The sequence below is a fragment of the Mesoplodon mirus genome (genome assembly GCF_964341445.2).
Source record: "Mesoplodon mirus genome assembly, chromosome: 3".
Classification (NCBI taxonomy): Eukaryota; Metazoa; Chordata; class Mammalia; order Artiodactyla; family Ziphiidae; genus Mesoplodon; species Mesoplodon mirus.
In genome coordinates this window covers 139,958,091-139,977,341 of record NC_138978.1, presented here as the reverse complement: position 1 = coordinate 139,977,341, position 19,251 = coordinate 139,958,091, and the positions used below count along the sequence as shown (strand labels likewise).

The following is a 19,251-nucleotide window of genomic DNA, read 5'->3' as shown; positions in this document are numbered from 1 at the left end:
CCTGCATTTGCAGGCGGATTCTTAACCACTGCGCCACCAGGGTAGTCTCTGTGATGGTGTTTTTGGATGAAATTCATATTTAAATTGGTGTTGGACTTTGAGTACAGCAGATTATCCTCCATAGTATGGGTGCGCCTCATCCAATCAGTTGAAGCTCTTAATAAAACAGAGACTGACCTCCCTGTCGCAAAAAGGAATTCTGCCAGAAGACTTACAGAAATTGAACTGCAACTCTTCCTAGAGTCTCTAGACAGCCTAACCTGCAGATTTTGAATTGACCAAGCCTCTATTATTGTGTGAACCAATTGTTTAAAATCTCTCTCTCTCTTTCTCTATCTTTATATAGATATGGATATAGATCTAGGTATCAATATTGATATCTAGATCTATCAATATATATGGGCACATTGTATACACATGCTGTTGGTTCTGTTTTTCTGGAGAAGCTTGACTAATATAGTGGCCCATATAAATAAAAGGATGAACCCAAGTTCACCCAGGTAGAAAGTAGTACAATGAGAACTGGAACTTAAGGCCTCATGACTCATTCAGCTGTGAACACTGACCCAGAACTGGGGTCCACAAACTCTGGCCCACTGATCAGATCTCGCTTGACTCCTGGTTTTGTACATAACATTTTGCTTGAACACAGCCACACCCATTCATTAACGTATGGTGCATGGCTGTTTCTGTGCTACAGCAGCAGATAGGCAGTTGCAACGGAGAGGTATGGTACACAAAATCCAAAATATTTACTATCTGACCCTTTACAGAAAAGATCTGCTGACCCTTGCTCTAGGATGCCATCTGATTTCTGATAACACAGAGGAGAATAATTCATGCACATTGGGGTTGATTGTTAATCTCCTGTCCTCCTTAGGTCAAAGATCTCTTAAATGCTCACCCTTGCAATAGCCAGCTTGGGGAACATTGTCTGAAGATGCAGAAATATTTCTTGCCAGGTCTTTCCAATCCACACTGCTCCCTGACTATGGTTCTTAAAACCTATTTTTTAAAAAAATTTTATTGGAATATAGTTGATTTACAGTGTTGTGTTAATTTCACATGTACAGCAAAGTGAATCCGTTATACATATACATATATCCACTTTTATGTTTTTTTAGAGTCACTTCCAAATAGCCCGTTACAGAGTATTGAGTGGAGTTCCCTGTGCTAATAAGAAGAGCAGGTTCTTATTAGTTATCTATTTTATGTATAGCAGTGTGTATATTTCAGCCCCAATCTCCCAATTTAGCCTCCCCGCCACAATACCCTGGTAACCCTAAGTTTGTTTTCTACATCCCTGCCTCTACTTCTAAAACCTGTCTATTTTAACCAACTACCACTCATTGCTTACTGTCTCTGGCTTCATGTACTTCATAATAAATCTACCTCTTGTTCAATCCTGGATGACATGTTCCAAGGACTGAGACAATATCTTCTTCTACATAACTTGTCCTTGATATTGTCTAACTTGGGGTCTTTATCTATGTCCCAAAGAAGACAGTCACACTCTGTCTTCTAGTACTACTAATAATACCACATTTTATGGCATGAATTTGACCCAATGCACTGAACTATCCCTTTAGAAACTGTATGCAACCTGTCACTGGGTTTTAGCACCGGGATAGAGCTCAAATTAGTGTTCATATTTAAACAAACCTACTTGACCAGAAACTTTTTGTCTCACCATTTATTTTATTACACAAGTAACTTCTCTCTTTGCATCTATGATGTAAATATTTTTAATTTCCTAAATTATCTGAAAAATTATTTAGAGCTTCCATTTCAGTAGGCATTGGCATTGCTGTGTTGTGACTATTTCATTATTTTATTTCCAAATGTTAAATTAGGCTTCAAGCTTTGGCCAAGAGTAGACAGGAAAGGGTTTTAAAAGAAATGAAGAATGGGAAAGACTTCTGATGCAACGGAGACTTAATAAAGATTTGCTTTTGAATCAAGAATTTATAATAAAGGTTTGATTTTGAATCAATAAGTTATGTCATTACAAAATAGCTCCCTGGTAAAATTCCATTCTTTTGTAATCATTAAGTACAGAAATTAACCATCAAAATATGCAGTGATCTTTTTCATTTTCTAAAAACAAACCTATATCTAGATGAGAGGAGAATTCATTTCATAACTCAGGCTCTGGACTTACGACTCCAAGTCCTGTTTTCTTTCAACCATGCCTGCTAAGTTTCTGTCTAACTTCTTGAGCATGAGGTAATGGCTTCAGCTTTCATCTCCTTACTCAGTATATAGCTTGGTGACTAAGAGTAAGGGATCTAAACCTTGAGAACTTGGGTTCCAATCTTGACTCTAAAATTTACTTGTTGAGTACTCTTGAGCATGTTATCTGTTTTTGCCTCAGTTTTCTCATCTATAATATAGAGATAACATTACTTCTCTCAGCGAGTTGCTATGAGGGTTAAAAGAGAAAATTCATACAATGCAAGAATTTATCAGTTCTTGGAACACAATAAATACTGAAAAGAAATGTTAGCCATTATCAAGGGCCCCTCATTTTATGGATAATATAGATTAGTTTATATAGGTCTAATATTTACATATACATAAATGTTTTGTACCTATATGTGTGTATACGTTCTTCTTAGAAATTGAGCAGTCAACATTCACATCTAAAAGTATGTGCTCCAGGGAGATCAGCTCGGTGCTTTGTGACCGCCTGGAGGGGTGGGATAGGGAGGGAGGGAGGGAGACGCAAAAGGGAGGGGATATGGGAACATATGTATATGTATAACTGATTAAATTTGTTTTAAAGCAAAAAAATAAATAAATAAATAAAGTATGTGCTCTGTGAAACGTAGATCTCCTGTGTACAGACACAGTGCTGTAGTTATCTATTGCTGCATAATAAAGAAGTCCAAACTTAGTGGTGAAATAAACAAAAATTTTAATATGTGCCCAGATTCTGTGGGTCAGCAATTCAAACAGTACGCAGAGGAGATGGCTTGTCTCTACTCTGTGACTGATGTCTGAAACCTCAGCTCATGAGGATTCAAATGGCTGGGGCTGCAATCATCTAGATAATTTTAATTCACATGTCTGGCCCTTGAGATGGGATGACTTGAAGACTGGGCCCAACAAGGACTGTTGCCTGGAGTGCCTATAGATGGCTGCCCATGTGGCTTGGACTTCTCATAACGTGGTAGTTAGGATTCAAGATAGAGTATCCCAAGAATGAGCGTTCAGGGTTGAAGCATTCCAGGAGAATCATGCAAAAGCTGCATGACCTTTTATGACCTAGTCTTAGATGTTACATAGCATCACTTTATACTATTGCAGGCGTTGGAGACCTTTTTCCATAAAGTGTCAGACGGTCAATATTTTAGGCTTTACACGCCATACAGTCTCTTTTGCAACTACTTAGCTCCGCTGCTGTGATGTGAAAACAGACACAAACAATACATATACTAAGGAACATGGCTGTGTTCCAATCAAGCTTCATTTATAAAAGCCGGTAGAGGCCTAGATTTGGCCCACCAGCCATAATTTACTGACCCCTGCTCTACTGTTTGAAGCCATGGAAAGCCTGCCCAAATTCAAGGGGAAATGCCCACGTCTGGATGTGAAGAATGGCAACGAATCTGAGACCCTGTATTAAAACCACTACATATGGGGTACTTAGAAGAAGATCTGTCTGCATACCTTGTTTCTCCCATGTATGGTGGATATGAGGTATTGGCACATGTTACATCTCTGTAAGCCTGGGTCAAGGTCAAAGTTGGAATCTGAACTCAATGACCTTGATTTCTGGAAGAATTGGTAACTCTACTTATGATATCCATACACTCCTTACCCATATAAATACACCACAAAAGATAGATTTCAAGTAAACAGTTGCTTTATGGCAGATTTTTATTATGTCTCCATTGACTGAATTATTCCATTTTGGTTAGAAACATGAGTTTTGTTTCTTTCCTAAAGAGATCTGCAACTTTTCAGATGCGGCATTTCATTCTAATGAGAGGATGATGTAGGTTTTTATAAACGGAAAAAGCAGAGCAGGCTGAGTTCACTCAGATCATACCAATGCTTACAGGAATAACCGAAACTGGAACACAGGCTTCCAGGTTTTCCCGTCCTGTGCTCTTTCCGGTAGGTGCCATTGTCTGCTGGGCCTGGCAGTAATAAGTTTTGACCTTTACCTCTCTACACTCTTGTGAAGTGGTTTTGGGCTTTGTTAGCTTTCTTGTGAGTTTGTACTAAATTGTGTCCATAAAGTAGGCTGAATTCCTCAGGGAAGGATGATAGCTGTTACTGTGTTATTACTGCAAATGTTGTGTTGGTTACTTTTTTTTCTTTTCTTTTGTCCAGTTGTATCCTGAACTTAAAAGTTATATTATCTGAAATGAACGATGTGCCTCTGGTGGAAAACACTAATTTAAGGGATGAAAATTCCTGATGATTGCTTCAGTCAACCCTTAATACACACTGAGCTTCATTAGTAAATAGACAACTCTCAGACCTTTCCCTTGGAAGAGGTCTCATAATCAGGCTTTGTGTTGATTTCGCATTCTGTTCGTTAGAGACAGAACAAAGTAGAATAATTGGCTGGTACAGGGAAAGCAGAAAGAACTTTCTTCTATTTTGGTGATGCATCCCATAATAAGGGTTGAAAATGAGACTGGAGGTAAAAACGTGAAACTCAGAAGAGCAAAGGAGAGAGGATATTGTTTCTTTGAAAATATTCTTTCAGTGTTGGCCCAGATGAAATATGAAGCTGAGGAAATTTTTTTAAGTGATGATTTTTGTGTTAACAATGTGAGTGTGGAGTTAGTAAGAATCAGAAAGCAAGCATCCTTTTCCACCAAGGACTTGGGAGCAAGTGAAACCATAAATACTCCCGGTTCTTGGAAACCCTTTTGGAGCAGTAATCAGAGAAGGGTAAAGGCAAAGCCTCAGAGCAGAGGTGTTCAGAGCAAAGGGATAGGAGGAGAACAAAAGGAGAGTGGATATTTTTAGAGCTGTCATTTTGAAATGTACCTGCTTCTGATTCAGTGCTGCTTTGCTACTGTGTTGATCCCGTGGAAATCCTCAAAGCAGGAGCAGCCCTATTTTAAAATAATAAGGTTAGAGCAAGTGACTCGAATCCAGGTCTCTTTAGCTCAAGAGCACAGAGGAGAGTGTGAGGAAAGAGTGAGGCCACAAGGAATTGTTCACTGGGTACATTTTCCCCAAACCTCACTAACTGGGAGAAACTGACCACTGGATTATGTGGCTTGAAGGAAAGCAAAAATGTTGAAAACAAAGAGTGTGGAGCTTGTTTAGAAAGCAAGCTCTATCATTTGGTCACCTGCTGATGATAATAGCATTGGCTGAGTCCTGACCATTTACAATGAAGGCACTTCTGTAGGTCATAAGTTCCAGGAGGGCCAGAACTGAGTATGTCTGTTTCAGCATTTAGCATGGTTTAGCATCTTAGAGCCTGGTACATTATTGGCATATAGTAGACTTAAAAATGAATATTTGTGGATTCTCTGAGTGGATGGATGTGTGTGATTCATATCCTATTTGCAGGTCCTATGCCCTACAGTGGATTTTCAGTGTCAGATTGGGAACGTATTTATGATGGGGATTGGCATTGTTCCCTATCTAATGGATAAAGATTACACATCAAAGGACTTTACATTGACATCCCAAAAACCTCATAGGAATTACTTAACAAAAAAATAAACTTGGATTCTGTATAATTTCTAATTTATAAGCTGGCCAGACCACTGGTATTTCTGCCAGTCCTCTGGTAGTTCCGATGATGTCCCCATGATGACCCAGGCATAATCAGAATGGCTTTAGGATTTGGGAGCCAAAATGTTCCTCAGTATTTACTGCTTTGCTAGTCCATTTAAGAAAATGGACTATTGAAAGAATAGCTTCAGACACAATATGGCATTTTATGATTTAGCATAAAACCTGAGAAATATAGAGGTTATCTGAAGCCTGCAGTGGTAAAGTTCCCTCTGCTATTGAAGTTGTTGTCTTTAAATAAAGATTCTACATCAGTAATGCTATATATATATGTTTTTTTTCTGATATTCAGGTTAATTTCCTATTCTCTATAAGGAAGTAATTAGTTGGTTGGTATGAGAGATAGTGTGGCTTCCAAAAGTGAAAAGTATTATTTTGTTGTAATTTCCAGCTACCTAAGGATGGGAGAGGCCCAGGACACTGCAGTCAGTATATTATGTGGAGCAGGTTATATTGTGGTTTATTTATGACCTTTTACATGTTTATTTTCTATGCAATTTTGTGTGCTCCTTTTTGAGTTTTGGTAGATAAGTGTTTTGTAACTTCGGAATACTTGGAGTTATATATATATATATATATGGCATATATATATATATATATATATATATATATATATATATTTTTTATCATAGTAGTTAAAGCCGTGGACAGTGTACTAGTCTACCTAGGTTCAAATTCTGGCTTTACCCTATGACTTCCCTGTGGCTTCCTCTGCTAACCTATTTAAAAGGAGTATAATAAGACTGCTGTGGTGAGTTATATACTAAGTGCTATTTAAGCATTTGCTATAATGATTATGTATACTCGAAGGCAAGGAACTTGCCCCTTGATTGTCTCTGTATTCCTAGTGCTTAAGAATTCCTAGTGCTTTCCTAGTGCATTGTCTTAGGATAGAGATAGCTCAGTATAGTTCTTCTCACTATAAAGTACTGTTACGTTGAAAGTCTTTGCTTGTGTACTAATAATCTATGACATATCTGCTGAGGACAAGGAAAGGAATAGTTTTAAAACTGCAATGGATAACAAAAGATTGTATGATGTAATGCCTTTATTATGTAATTATAAAACTAACAAATGATCATGGTAGAAAATTTGAAAAACTCCTAGACAAAATAGAGATCAATAAAATTTGGAGTAGCGTTCAGAGTGTAGAGTTGTCCATGAATATTAGTGCTTTCACATTTTCCAGGACTTTAAGTAGACTCTGCTTCTTAAGAGGCTATTCATGATATTTTATTTTAATGATGTTTTCATCATGGGGACACACACACACACACACACAGAGAAATCTGTTAAAAAAAAAGACATGTAAATCACTGATGTTTCAGATAGCCACATGAAATAAAGTGAGAAAGGTCAACAAGCTGAAAGAATGTGGAGTAGCATCTCCTTAATTGCTTACATAATTCTGATAATTACCTCTCTGTGGATAATGTAATTAATGGGGAATCTAATTCAAGAAAAATGTATGAACTTCAAGCCTTCTCGAAGCCAAGTACTTCTTTCCACAAAAGTTTAATTTCCACGGCCGTGCTTCCTTATTACCTGACAGGGTAAGTGTATTGTATGGCAAAGGATCTTCCCAAAGGAAGGTGCTTCCCACACTGATCGTCATAAATGACTTCGGAATTATTGTTGCTATATTACCAAAATCTTAAACTAGGGTATTTTTGACAAATGTGGTCCTTAGTTAATTTTTAGAGCTACAAACTGTCAGATGGCTCTGCAATAACAATTGTCTGGCTGTTCTTCAGGGTGATCACAATATGGTAATGACCTTGAGGTACCACTAAAAAGCAGGAAGGTGTGAGTCTTCCTTTGGTTCCAGAGTGAAATGCGAGTTGGAGTTGGAGTTGGAAAAGAGGCCGACAACCAAGTGATAGAGAAGGAAATGTGAGGTCATTAATGAAAAACCAGGTTTAAGTTAAGGTGAAGAGGCATGAGGAAATGGTCAGCTGTTACAGTATTACAAAGATCATGAAGAAGCATATCCATGAATGTGGTTTGTATTGCAATCTGCTGAAAAAGAGACAAATATCCTGGCCTGGCCTTCATGGAGATTATTTTTATTGATTCTGATAATAGATTATTGTTGAAAAGGGCCTCCTATAAATTATAACCGTGCAAAGGCAGCAAGATAACTTGTTTTTTCTTTATGTATGTGTTTCTCATTCCTACTCACTTCTCTCTTAGGGGAAGAGAAAATCACAAAAAACAAAAATGTCAAATCTCAGCTATTCATTTTCAAAATAATTTTTTTTCCAAATTCCAAAGGAGGCAATAGGTTAACTGTTAAGATTTGTCAGGCTCAAAAAACTAGATTTTTACAAAGTGTAGCCAAATTTTGTTTCATAAATAGTAGCTTTGGAAAGAATATGTGATGATGCAAAGTTGGAAAAAGATGGTTTTTCTTCCGTAAATGACTTCACCGTGTGAGAGAAGAGGCAGAGAAGAAATCAAAGTAATTAAACATGGGGTGAGTTTTTCTGATAGGGGACTCTAGTGCTTTAAAATAGACTAGATAATCCTCGGGATAATCTGAGGGTAGAACAGACTAGTGCCTCATTTCCAATCTGGTACGCTGGAAGAAAACAGTGTATTTCCTTTGAGGTCTTGAGAGGTTTTTCTTCTTCTTTGTTTTGTTTTTGGTTCATTTTGTAATCAACTTTATTAAGGTATCATTTACACACAATAAAATGCAGACATTTTTAGTCAACGGTTCAATGACTTTTAATTAATGTACACATTTGTATAACTACCACCCCCATAAGATCGATAACAATTCTAAAACCCTAGAAAGTTTCCTCCTAGGCTTTTGCAAAAGTATCCCCATCTCCCACCCCAAGGCAACCACGGATCTGATTTTTATCTTTAGAGATGAATTTTGCCCAGTTTAGAATTTCATGTAAGTTGAATAATACAGTAGGTGCCCTTTTGATCTGGCTTCACTTGCTCAGCATATGGTTTTTGAGATTCATTCATGTTGGGATGTTTTAAACCAGGACTTTAGCCTGGGTGGCTGATGTTGTCTGAAGGCACCTTATAGGTACATCTGAGTCTCTGGCATTGTCACTGTCTGTTCTTGGCTCAGTATTTTCAACTTTACTAAGAAGCACAAGGTTGAAGTAAGGAAGATCATTGTCAGTATAATGGAGGTGAAGTGGGGTCTGTTATATAATATTCTCAGCATAAATTGACCTGCTTGGAATCATTGTGTTGATAATCGACAAGGATACTCTTCCTCCAAAAACCTTGATACTATAAAACTTCTAAAGGACGCTGTCCTAGGACTCTTTTAGTTTTCATTTTTTGGGGAACATTTCTGGAAAATTGAAATGCTCACAACCTGAAAGAAGCAATTATTCACCTGAAGGCTAACTCTGCTAAAGTTGAGTTGTCCGACCTTTACATGCTGATAGAACCCAAATAGCCTTGCAAAACAATGCTCTTATTGGATATAAGCATATAGATTGTTTAAGATGGACGTGTATATGCAGTAAAGTGAAAAAACAAAGAATCTTTGAGTTTTCCTTGCTGGTTTTTTTTTATTTTTTCACTTACGCTTCTATATCATACGCTAATAGTTTAGGGTAACCTCAGGTTAGTTTTAGGTCCACTCTTTACGTAAATGTTGATGTACTCCATACGCAACTTTTTTCCACCTTCCTTCTTTTCTTCCATCTTTCCTTTCTAACTTCTTATAATCCATTATACTTAATCCTGCATTTGTTGAGGTGGCAAGTACTGTAGGAAAATTGAAAGCAGTGTGAAATTTTGCTGTTCAGAATGCATGTTGACCAAATTCTATATTGAGAAAAGGTCTGAATTTACCCACAGTAACCGTTTCTCAGCCTCTCTGAATAAAGGCCATAGAAACTGGGCTCTATATAATATCCTGACAGGTATGTAGAATTCATAGCAATTGCCCTCAAAGAGCTTACCTAGCGTAGATGCATATGAATGCATTTAATGATTGCTTTATTGGCAGCAGTGCCAACACTCACAGTCTATTTTGTTTTATATGATTATCATTACCTGCTGTTTACCACTGTATACATTGCTAATGGTGTGGTTTCTATGGCTTGTGAATTTCACGGCCCAATATTATGTAATTTATTGCACACTTTAGTGTAGAAGATGGAGACTCCATAAATTTTCGTGTGCTCTTTGCCCCTTTGGAATGTATTACACTGAGATCAGACAAAGTAATAAATTTATTTCAAATGTGCGTGATAGCTAAACATCAATTAGGACTTGATGGGAAATATTTCTTCTTCCAGCAACATAACAGTTTTTAAAGACTAAGCCATTGAACGTGGAGTTCCTGAACATGGGACTCAGCTCACTGGGATCCCTCCTTAGAAAAATAAAGGAAAACTTGAATTGGATATGTGTGGCTTATTCAAGTAGTAACTAATCAGCTACATCTTTGTTAACTTAATTTGTCACAATGGTTTGGTATTTTATTAACTCCCTTCCCCTTCTTCCCCTGACTCTCACGGGAATGGATCATGAGTGTCTTAAAACATACTAAGTCATCTTCCATCCCTGTTAATCTAACTACAAAAACACACTTTCCTTATCCAATGTAACATACTGTCTTTTAGAGTAGCTGTGGTTTTAATTCTCTACAAAATTAAAACCAGCAAAGAGAAACATTTTCAAGGAGCCACCACATTGTAGAGCTTTAGAAAGAAGACTTTAGAATTAAGGGCAACTATATCATTTTATAGCTAAAGCACCTGAGACCTAAAGTAGGAAGGTAACCATCGAGGTCAGGGAAAGGGGTTGAAGATCAGGTTTCAAGCTGAGAAAGAGTCTACAGGGACTCAATCTGAGCAGGTCAAAAACTGAAATGAGACCACAAATGTTCTGGGAAGGGTGGCACCTGGCCTCAAGTGTGGGATTCAGACAGGGAGTGGGCCTGGGGGAACTGAGCTTCCACAGTAGGCAGAGAAGGCCACCTCATCTGTGGAAAGTGCCACTGACATCAGGGAGTTGAGGGAAAAGAGCAGTGAATTCCAGTCCCCCTGAGAAAGCAGGCCAATCTGATTAACTCTGAATTTAGGCTTATTTCAGATACTTCTAATTTTTTTTGTGTGTGTGTGGTACGCAGGCCTCTCACTGTTGTGGCCTCTCCCGTTGCGGAGCACAGGCTCGGACACGCAGGCCCAGGGCCATGGCTCATGGGTCCAGCCACTCCACGGCATGTGGGATCTTCCCGGATCGGGGCACGAACCAGTGTCCCCTGCATCGGCAGGCAGACTCTCAACCACTGCACCACCAGGGAAGCCCAGATGTGTAGTTCTTTAAAAATATTTTTAACATTTTTCCAGCTACATGTAGAATATAACTTAGCATAAAAACAGTATGGGTTTTATTTTAAGTAGTTTAACATTTTGACATCCTCATAATGAAATTGAATCCAGACGGTTTCTCTCCATGATCTCTTGAAATAGTCCTTGATCATCCACAGTATTTCCCATCATCACAAAGGTGGTACCAAGGGCAGAGAACTCCAACATTATTAAAGTTTCATAAAGCAAAGTCAATTTTAAGAATATAATGTCCCCTAACTGATAAAGGTCTTGACAGATAATTTCAAGGAAAGCATAAATTATTTTCTGTTTGTCAGAGGGCAAAATTATTTAGGTTGACTTAATGAATGGCAGAGTTTTTGAGTGGAGAGTGTTCTTAAAATATTATGTAGATCTGTACTGTCAACAGATGCTAGCCACGTGGCATTATTTATATGGAAACAAATTTTAAAATAAGGTTAAAAATTCAGTTCCTCAGTTGCATTTGCCATATTTCAAAGATGTTTATTAGCTCCATGTAGCTATTGAATACTGCTTTGCATAGTACAGATATAGAATATTTTCATTATCACCAAAACTTCTATTGAGCAATACTAAAATTATACCCAGATATTCACAGAGAAGGCAACCAAGTCTCAAGGAAATGATATAACTTCCCCAAGGTCACACAGCTATGTTTTTAAAGAAAAGCAAAATGACACAAAGGAAATAGTAACAGAGGCATTAAGGAAACCCAGTAAGTTTCTGGAGCAGTCAAAGTAGGGTTTAAAAGTGCACACTTAGCTGTTAGCAGGGTTGAAGCTCTTGATGGTTAGTAAGATCTACCTGCCTGAATTTGGACATTAGCATTTTATGCAATGAATTAAAAGCAAAAAATCATTTCAACGAATGCCTTCCAGCTCCATATTTTTAGCCACTGCCGTGCTTCCAGATTATGTTTATCACTTTCATATACAGGGCACCACTGTGAAATGTGATGGTTTATCTGACCCCAGAGAAATCAGGAAATCTTGTGGGGGTTATGGCTCTATTTGAAAAGGTTGATTTTTCAATGCATCATGCAGACTGGCCCTGTTTTAAAAGGGATTCCTGCCATCAAATAATCAAAATGTAAACCTCTTCTCAGCTTGCAAAAGTCAAAGATAGTCCCTGCATCTTTATTATTTCCTTGAAATCCAAATATTATTTTTCCTTTCTCTAACTTGTTTTCCTCACAGTGTGATCAACTATTGCCAAGGAAGGAAAGGTTAGATTTATCAATCAAAGTTTACTAAAGGCCCCCTAGGTAATTGAACCCTCAGGAGAAACAATCCTCATGTATTCTTTTTCTGTTGTTTCAATAGCTTTGTAAAGAGTCATTTCAGTATGTTTGGCTCTGTAGCAGAGGTTCTGTGAAGTGCTTGTCATCCTCAGAGGTCCAGAAAGTCTGCGAGTCTGTGGGTAAAGATGGGTAAGGAGAGAGAGGGAAGGAGGATAGAGAGAGGCTCAGGGCTGAGATAAGGACAGTGATCTAAAGCCTCCTGGGGGTGCGGCTGGGGTGCACAGACACCCACGACTAATCTAGACAGAAACTGAGTAATCAAGGGGATGACCACTGTGAGGTCATGTGGTCACCTCTCCCTCTAGAAATAAACATTGCCCTCAGTAAGTCTCCTCCCGCCCCAGAAGAGCATTAGGAAGGTCTGGGGAGGGGGCTTATTGGCAGAAATGGAAAAAGCAGGTTGAAGGGATTAGCCTGGAGCAGAGAGACCAAGAAACCCAAGCCAGTAGGTGGAAGGCAGACTTTTCATGGAAGTCTCCAAGCCCAAGTCAAGTTCTGGGACCACCAAGTACAAGTCAAAGAGTGCTCATTTAACCCCTTTGGGCCCCCATGGGAGTGGAGGAAGACTGGACAGAGAGGGAGAAGGGGCCAGTGAAGGTACAGTATTTACTATGGGATTTAACTCCCGAAAGGCCTCCCAGTAGCTTCAGGTCTGCTCAAGAATCCTTCATGTCCTGCTGGTGTGCAGTGAGTGGCTCACAGCTTCAAGGCCTCCTCTGCCAGATAGAGAACTATTTCAACCATCCTGCCTCTATTTTGGACTGTAGCAATGCAGACAGGGAACCTGACCCCATTTTCAGGTTCTAAAGAGAAATTCTAAGTACCTGAAAGACTGAGGAACATGGTGGCTTTTATTTAAGATGGGGAGCTAGAGAGCACATACCTGGACTTGGGCCTGCAGCAGCACCAAACTGCACCAAGAGTTCCCTTTATTTTCTCTCGCATCTCTGTTTCTCCTTTTCTCTCTGCTGGATTAGCCACGGGGACTCCAAGTTCTTCATTGTGTGGTCCTGGTACCAAGATTCTCCTGGGAATTGTAAAGCTATTCACCTTCTACATCGAGCACTTCTTGTTTTTTCCCCAGCAAAGTTAAGTCATCCTTAAGAGGAGTCAGGGTGCTAGCTCTTAAAAATATTTCAGTCATCCCTTTGTACATTAAATGCTCTTTCTTGGAGACTGCTCCTGACGTGGCGTTCACCGTGCTCTCAGCTGGCCTCCTGAAGTTCTGCCCTGCCTTCCCCACCAGGTACAGTTCAGGAGCTGCCTACCTCAGGGTGATAGGTTATCTTCTAGTTGCTTTATTCCTTTCCCTTTTACATTTAGAAAATATAATTTGAATACATAAACTTCTCTGTGACCACAGCTTTATTTCTAACCCACAGGTTTGGTTATGGCATATTTTCATTATCATTCAATTAATAAAATTCTAATTCCCATTGTGATTTTATCTTTGACCTACATAATGATCAGAAGTATGTTTTTAATATCCAACTATTTGGTAAAATATTGGTTATATATTTTTAAATTTCTTGCTTATTCGGAGTCTTGTTTTATAACTGGAATATAGTCAATTTTATAAATGTGCCATGTGCACCTAAAATTTTCTGCATAATATATATATTCCATCATTGTTGTTGCAGTGTTTTATGTAAATTTAGGCCAAAGTTTTTAATGTTGGTATTCAGATCTTCTCTAATCTGCTGATTTGTTGTTGTGGTTCTATGTTACTGATCTAGGTAATTTAGATTTTTCTATTTCTACTTAGTTTTTTGGAATTTCCCTTCATCTATTGCATTGAAGTTTAGATTTATAATATACTCCTTGTAAAGTAACAGTGGGTTTTATTATCCTGCCTTATCGCCAGTGATACTTTTTGCTTTCAAATTTATGTTAACATTAAAAAATCTTCTTCAATTTTACTTATTGTTGTTAGGACATAATTTTTGAATCCTTTAATTTTCAATCTGACTCTTGTCTCTTGTAGGTGGCATAGAATTACGTTTTTTGTTTTAATAATCCTTGTCCTTTAATTTGAGTATTTACAGTTAAGGTATTTTCTTGTAGACCGTTTACTCCTCGTTTACTATCTGTCCCACCTTGTTATGTTCCTTTTGCTCTTCTTTCTTCCTTTTAGATTTCTTCAAATTCCATTTTCCCTTGTATTAGCTTGTTATTTTTACATAAGTAGCAGTTACACATGTACCATGACTTATTAGCTCTTTTACTGCTTCTCAAGCAATGCTGAGATCTTAAATATCTTTTACTACTTTTTCTCTTCCATTTGTTTTAATGCATTTTAATTTTTGATATATTTTATTATTACTTTTTTGTGCTGTTAGATTTTATTTAGGTTTATCCACTTATTTATTCCTTCTGTTATACATAATTCTTTATAAAGTCCTTATTTTCGTCTATGATAATCTTCCTTCAGCCTGCGGGTCTCCCTGTATAATTTAATTCAGTCAGTTCTGATGAGAACATATTTTCTAAATTTTGTTTGTCTGAAAATTTCCTTATTTCATCTTTCCTTCCAAACAACATTTTCTCTGCCTCTAGAATTCCCAATGGGCAGTTCTTTTCTTTAGCACTTAAAAATGTTATTCCATTATTTTCTAGTATCCAGTCAGTTTCGTTGAGAAGAAAGCTGTAATCTTAATCCTATTGTTCCTTTGAAAGTAATCTCTCTCTTTTTCATCGGGCAGCTTTTAAGATGTCATGTTTTTCTTTGCTATTCATGAATTGTACTGTGGTGATCTCAGGTGTGGTTTTCTTTGGATTTGTTCTTGTTGCATTTTTTAGTGCTTATTGAATTTATGGCTCCATATATTCTTTTTAGTTTTAGAGAACTCTCAGCTGTTAATATTTCTGAAATATTGTTTTCATCCCATCTCTCTCTCCTTTTTTCTTTGGACTCCAGTTTACACATATGATAAAAAATATTTACTGTGGCCCATGTGTCTCAAATGCGCTTTTGTCTACTTTTTATTCTTTTCGTTTCCCATGCTTTAGTCTTAATATTGTTACTGCTCTATCTTCCAGTTCACTTACCTCTCTTTACCTGTGTCCAATCCAGTACCGAGTTTTAAATTTCGTATAGTTTTTAATTCTATCAGTTCAACTTCAATCAGTTTATAGTTTCTAGTCGTCAAGTTAAGTTCTCCACCTTGTCATCTATTTTCTTGAACTTGATAATATTTACCAAAATATGTATGAACTTTAATGTTTAGGTCATCTATGATTCTGATTCTGTTTTGTTTTTTATTCTAATTCTCCTTTTCTTGGTAGTCTTGGTGGCTCTTCAGTGAATACCAGACTTGGGATATGACAAGTTGTATAGAATCTGAATGACATTACAGTTGCCCTTTGAACAACCTGGGTTTGAACTGCACAGATGCACTTATACGTGTATTTTTTTTCAATAAGTAATACAGTACTACATGATGTGTTGTTGGTTGAATCCTCAGATTCAGAACCACAGATAAAAAGGGCCGACCATAAAGTTATATGTGGATTTTTGACTGCACAGGGAGTCAGTGTCTCTAACCCCTACATTGTTCAAGGGTCAACTGTATTTTCTTGAGGAGAGAATTTCCTATTCTTAGGTAGGGAGCAGAGGGGAAGATCACCTTAGTCACTGGACCAACTTCATACTCATTTTCCTTCTTTATAAGGTTCAATGTAGATGTTGCCTCAACCTTCCTTACACACACACACACACACAAACACAGACACACACACACACACATATGTAGAGATTTCAATGTCCTAATTCATATCATTAGTTTACCATTGGGCCACAAATCTTTCATAGGTTCTGAACCCCAATTTTGTCTCTTCAGCATTATGAACCAACTAAGTCTTTGCTTTGACTTCAGTTAGCTTTTGTTTGACTTCTTAGCATCTTGCCTTGTCTACCTATTATACATGGAAAATACTGCAAGGGAACACTGTTGCTGAATCCAGCTCCGTTCTCTGAATCTTTACTCTCTCTGTGATTTTGGTCCTTAAAATTCTAGCTGCCTTGTTATTTCTCAATTCCAATTCTGGTTTCCTTAGTCCTATGACATTGTCCTAAGATCTGCTGGCTTTTCTACCTCTTAGGAGCCACATTTGGTTTCTCAGCCTTTTGCTCTTCATCAGTAGTTTCTAAATGACTGGGCTAGAAAAGCATGTGCAGAATATTGTTCTCACTTCAGTGAGTTTCTTTCTCTATTTTACTTTTCTAGGTCATGGCTACCTCAGTAGCTTTCTAACGCTCACAGTCAAATGTTGCTTATGATTTATCTGGCCTTTCTAGTATGTTTTCCTAAGGTAAACTGATATAGTTGGAAACAGAAGTTCGTACCCACCATTTAAAAAATGCTGTTTTGTCTTTCTATGAATTCTCTTTTCGTCCCATCTTCTGTCACTTTTTCCCACCAAAAATTCCCATTCTCCCAGATAGATTATTTTAAGATTAAAAATTATTATCAAGCTAATATGTTAATTTTGAAAGGAATTAATTTTGCTTTGAACAAGAACACAGATTGGTGAATGGAATATGGAAGATTCCTTAAGACCTTTTTCATCTCTAAGAGTAGTATCCAACCATCGGTACCATAATAAGTTTGCCAACAACGGAAGAAAGCAGTCTTTATAAAATCAGCATTATTCAGTAATCTCAAAAACTGCTTCACTTTCCTGCTCATGCCACCAATTTCCAAATGTTCAATAGGAGCAGAGAATCATGGGATGGGATGTGGAGAAATGGCCTGTCATAGTAACTATAAATATTGGAAGAATGGAATTATAAATAAAGAGGGTTTTCTATGAATATATTTGAAGTGTTTGTTCCTACAGAACTTCTAGAATAAGACTCAAAAGTTTAACATAGAAACACCTCTTAATAAGTATGAAAATCACTAAAATTTATCTCATAATACTTTTTTCTTTTGTGTTATGTGATTGTCAGAGTCACACAAAACTATTTTTATCTGGACATCACAGATCTTCTTATTTTTACTATGGGATCAGTTACCCTACATTTTTGAAATTTGGCAAAATAGTTAAAATTGGAACATTTCCCCCAAATCCAGGGCATATGACTTACATTTCTGTAGAAGGCAATATTATATTTCTGTCTAGTTCTGGGGTAAACATTTTCATACATGCCAATCCAATTTGACTAATGTATCATTTTTCCAGTGCATTAGTGTAAAGTAAATGGTAAATTCAGTCAAACAGTCATTTCATACATCAAAAAGGAAAATCAGTCAACACAACTGTCTGACTGAAATGAATGAAGAAAACAAATCAAGGCAAACAACTGTCCCAGTAGACTTGTATAAATACAGTAGTGGTGTCATGTGCAGAATTAATATTCCCTCACCCTTAACTGGAGAACACTCTGCCAGCCAATTCAGTCACTCAAATGATACTGAATTATAATATTCCAGTTTCATTTACTCTCAGTTACTGCTGACTGCCCTTCCTTCTCCTTCATCTGTCCATCAGTGGAGAATGTCAGAGCAGGAGAATAGTAATATTGGCATATTGTAATGTACTGCCGTGAATTCTACAGCTTCAAAATTCTTAGGATAACTCAATGATCTTAAAGAGTCTGGTGCAGAAAGGATATGTGAATTAAATCGCAGACCACTGTGTGACCCTTCCAGCACTAACACCCCTTATTCCTGGCTCTAATATATCACACAATACTCAAGAGGAAGGTTTTGAGTGGTCAGCAGAAATATGGCTCCAAAGCAGCCACATGGAAAAGAAATGTTGTCATCTCTGATCCACTTTAAAGTTGACTTGTCTTTTACTCATAAACCAGATTCAGTGTGAATTCTGTTCTGCTAAATGTTAGAGAATCTATTGGAGGAGTGTGGCCAATTCTTTAGAATTTTTTTACTCTCTAACTTTTTGTTTTTTTTAACATCTTTATTGGAGTAGAATTGCTTTACAATGCTGTGTTAGTTTCTGCTTTATAACAAAGTGAATCAGCTATACATATACCTATATCCCCATATCTCCTCCCTCTTGTGTCTCCCTCCCACCCTCCCTACCCCACCCCTCTAGGTGGTCACAAAGCACCGAGCTGATCTCCCTGTGCTATGTGGCTGCTTCCCACTAGTTTGTGTTTTACATTTGGGACTGTATATATGTCCAAGCCACTCTGTCACTTCATCCCACCTTACCCTTCCCCCTCCCTGTGTCCTCAAGTCCATTCTCTACATCTGCATCTTTATTCCTGTCCTGCCCCTAGGTTCTTCAGAAGAATTTTTTTTTCAGATTCCATATATCTGTGTTAGCATACAGTATTTGTTTTTCCCTTTCTGACTTACTTCATTCTGTATGACAGTCTCTAGATCCATCCACCTCACTGCAAATAACTCAATTTCATTTCTTTTTATGGCTGAGTAATATTCTACTGTATATATATGCCACATCTTCTTTATCATTCATCTGTCGATGGACACTTAGGTTGTTTCCATGTCCTGGCGATTGTAAATACTGCCACAATGAACATGGTGGTACATGTCTCTTTTCGAATTATGGTTTTATTAGGGTATATGCCCAGTAGTGGGATTGCTGGGTCGTACGGTAGTTCTATTTTTAGTTTTTTAGGGAACCTCCATACTGTACTCAATAGTGGCTGTATCAATGTACATTCCCACCAACAGTGCAAGAGGGTTCCCTTTTCTCCACACCCTCTCCAGCATTTATTGTTTGTAGATTTTTTGATGATGGCCATTCTGACTGGTCACAGAAAGAACTTTGGCATGGTGTTCATCATCTAACTTATCCTAACATGCAGACATTTATGAGAGTAAAGTCATGTCTTTGCCAGAGTGGGTT

At 37.7% G+C, this 19,251-nt stretch overlaps 1 protein-coding gene across 1 annotated transcript in view; it reads right to left on the bottom strand.

Annotated features, from left to right (window-relative positions):
• LOC309800879 (uncharacterized protein) overlaps positions 1–19,251 on the bottom strand; it is a gene marked incomplete at its 5' end in the record, with an annotated part of 32,162 nt that overhangs the window by 11,346 nt on the left and 1,565 nt on the right. The window lies entirely within an intron of this gene.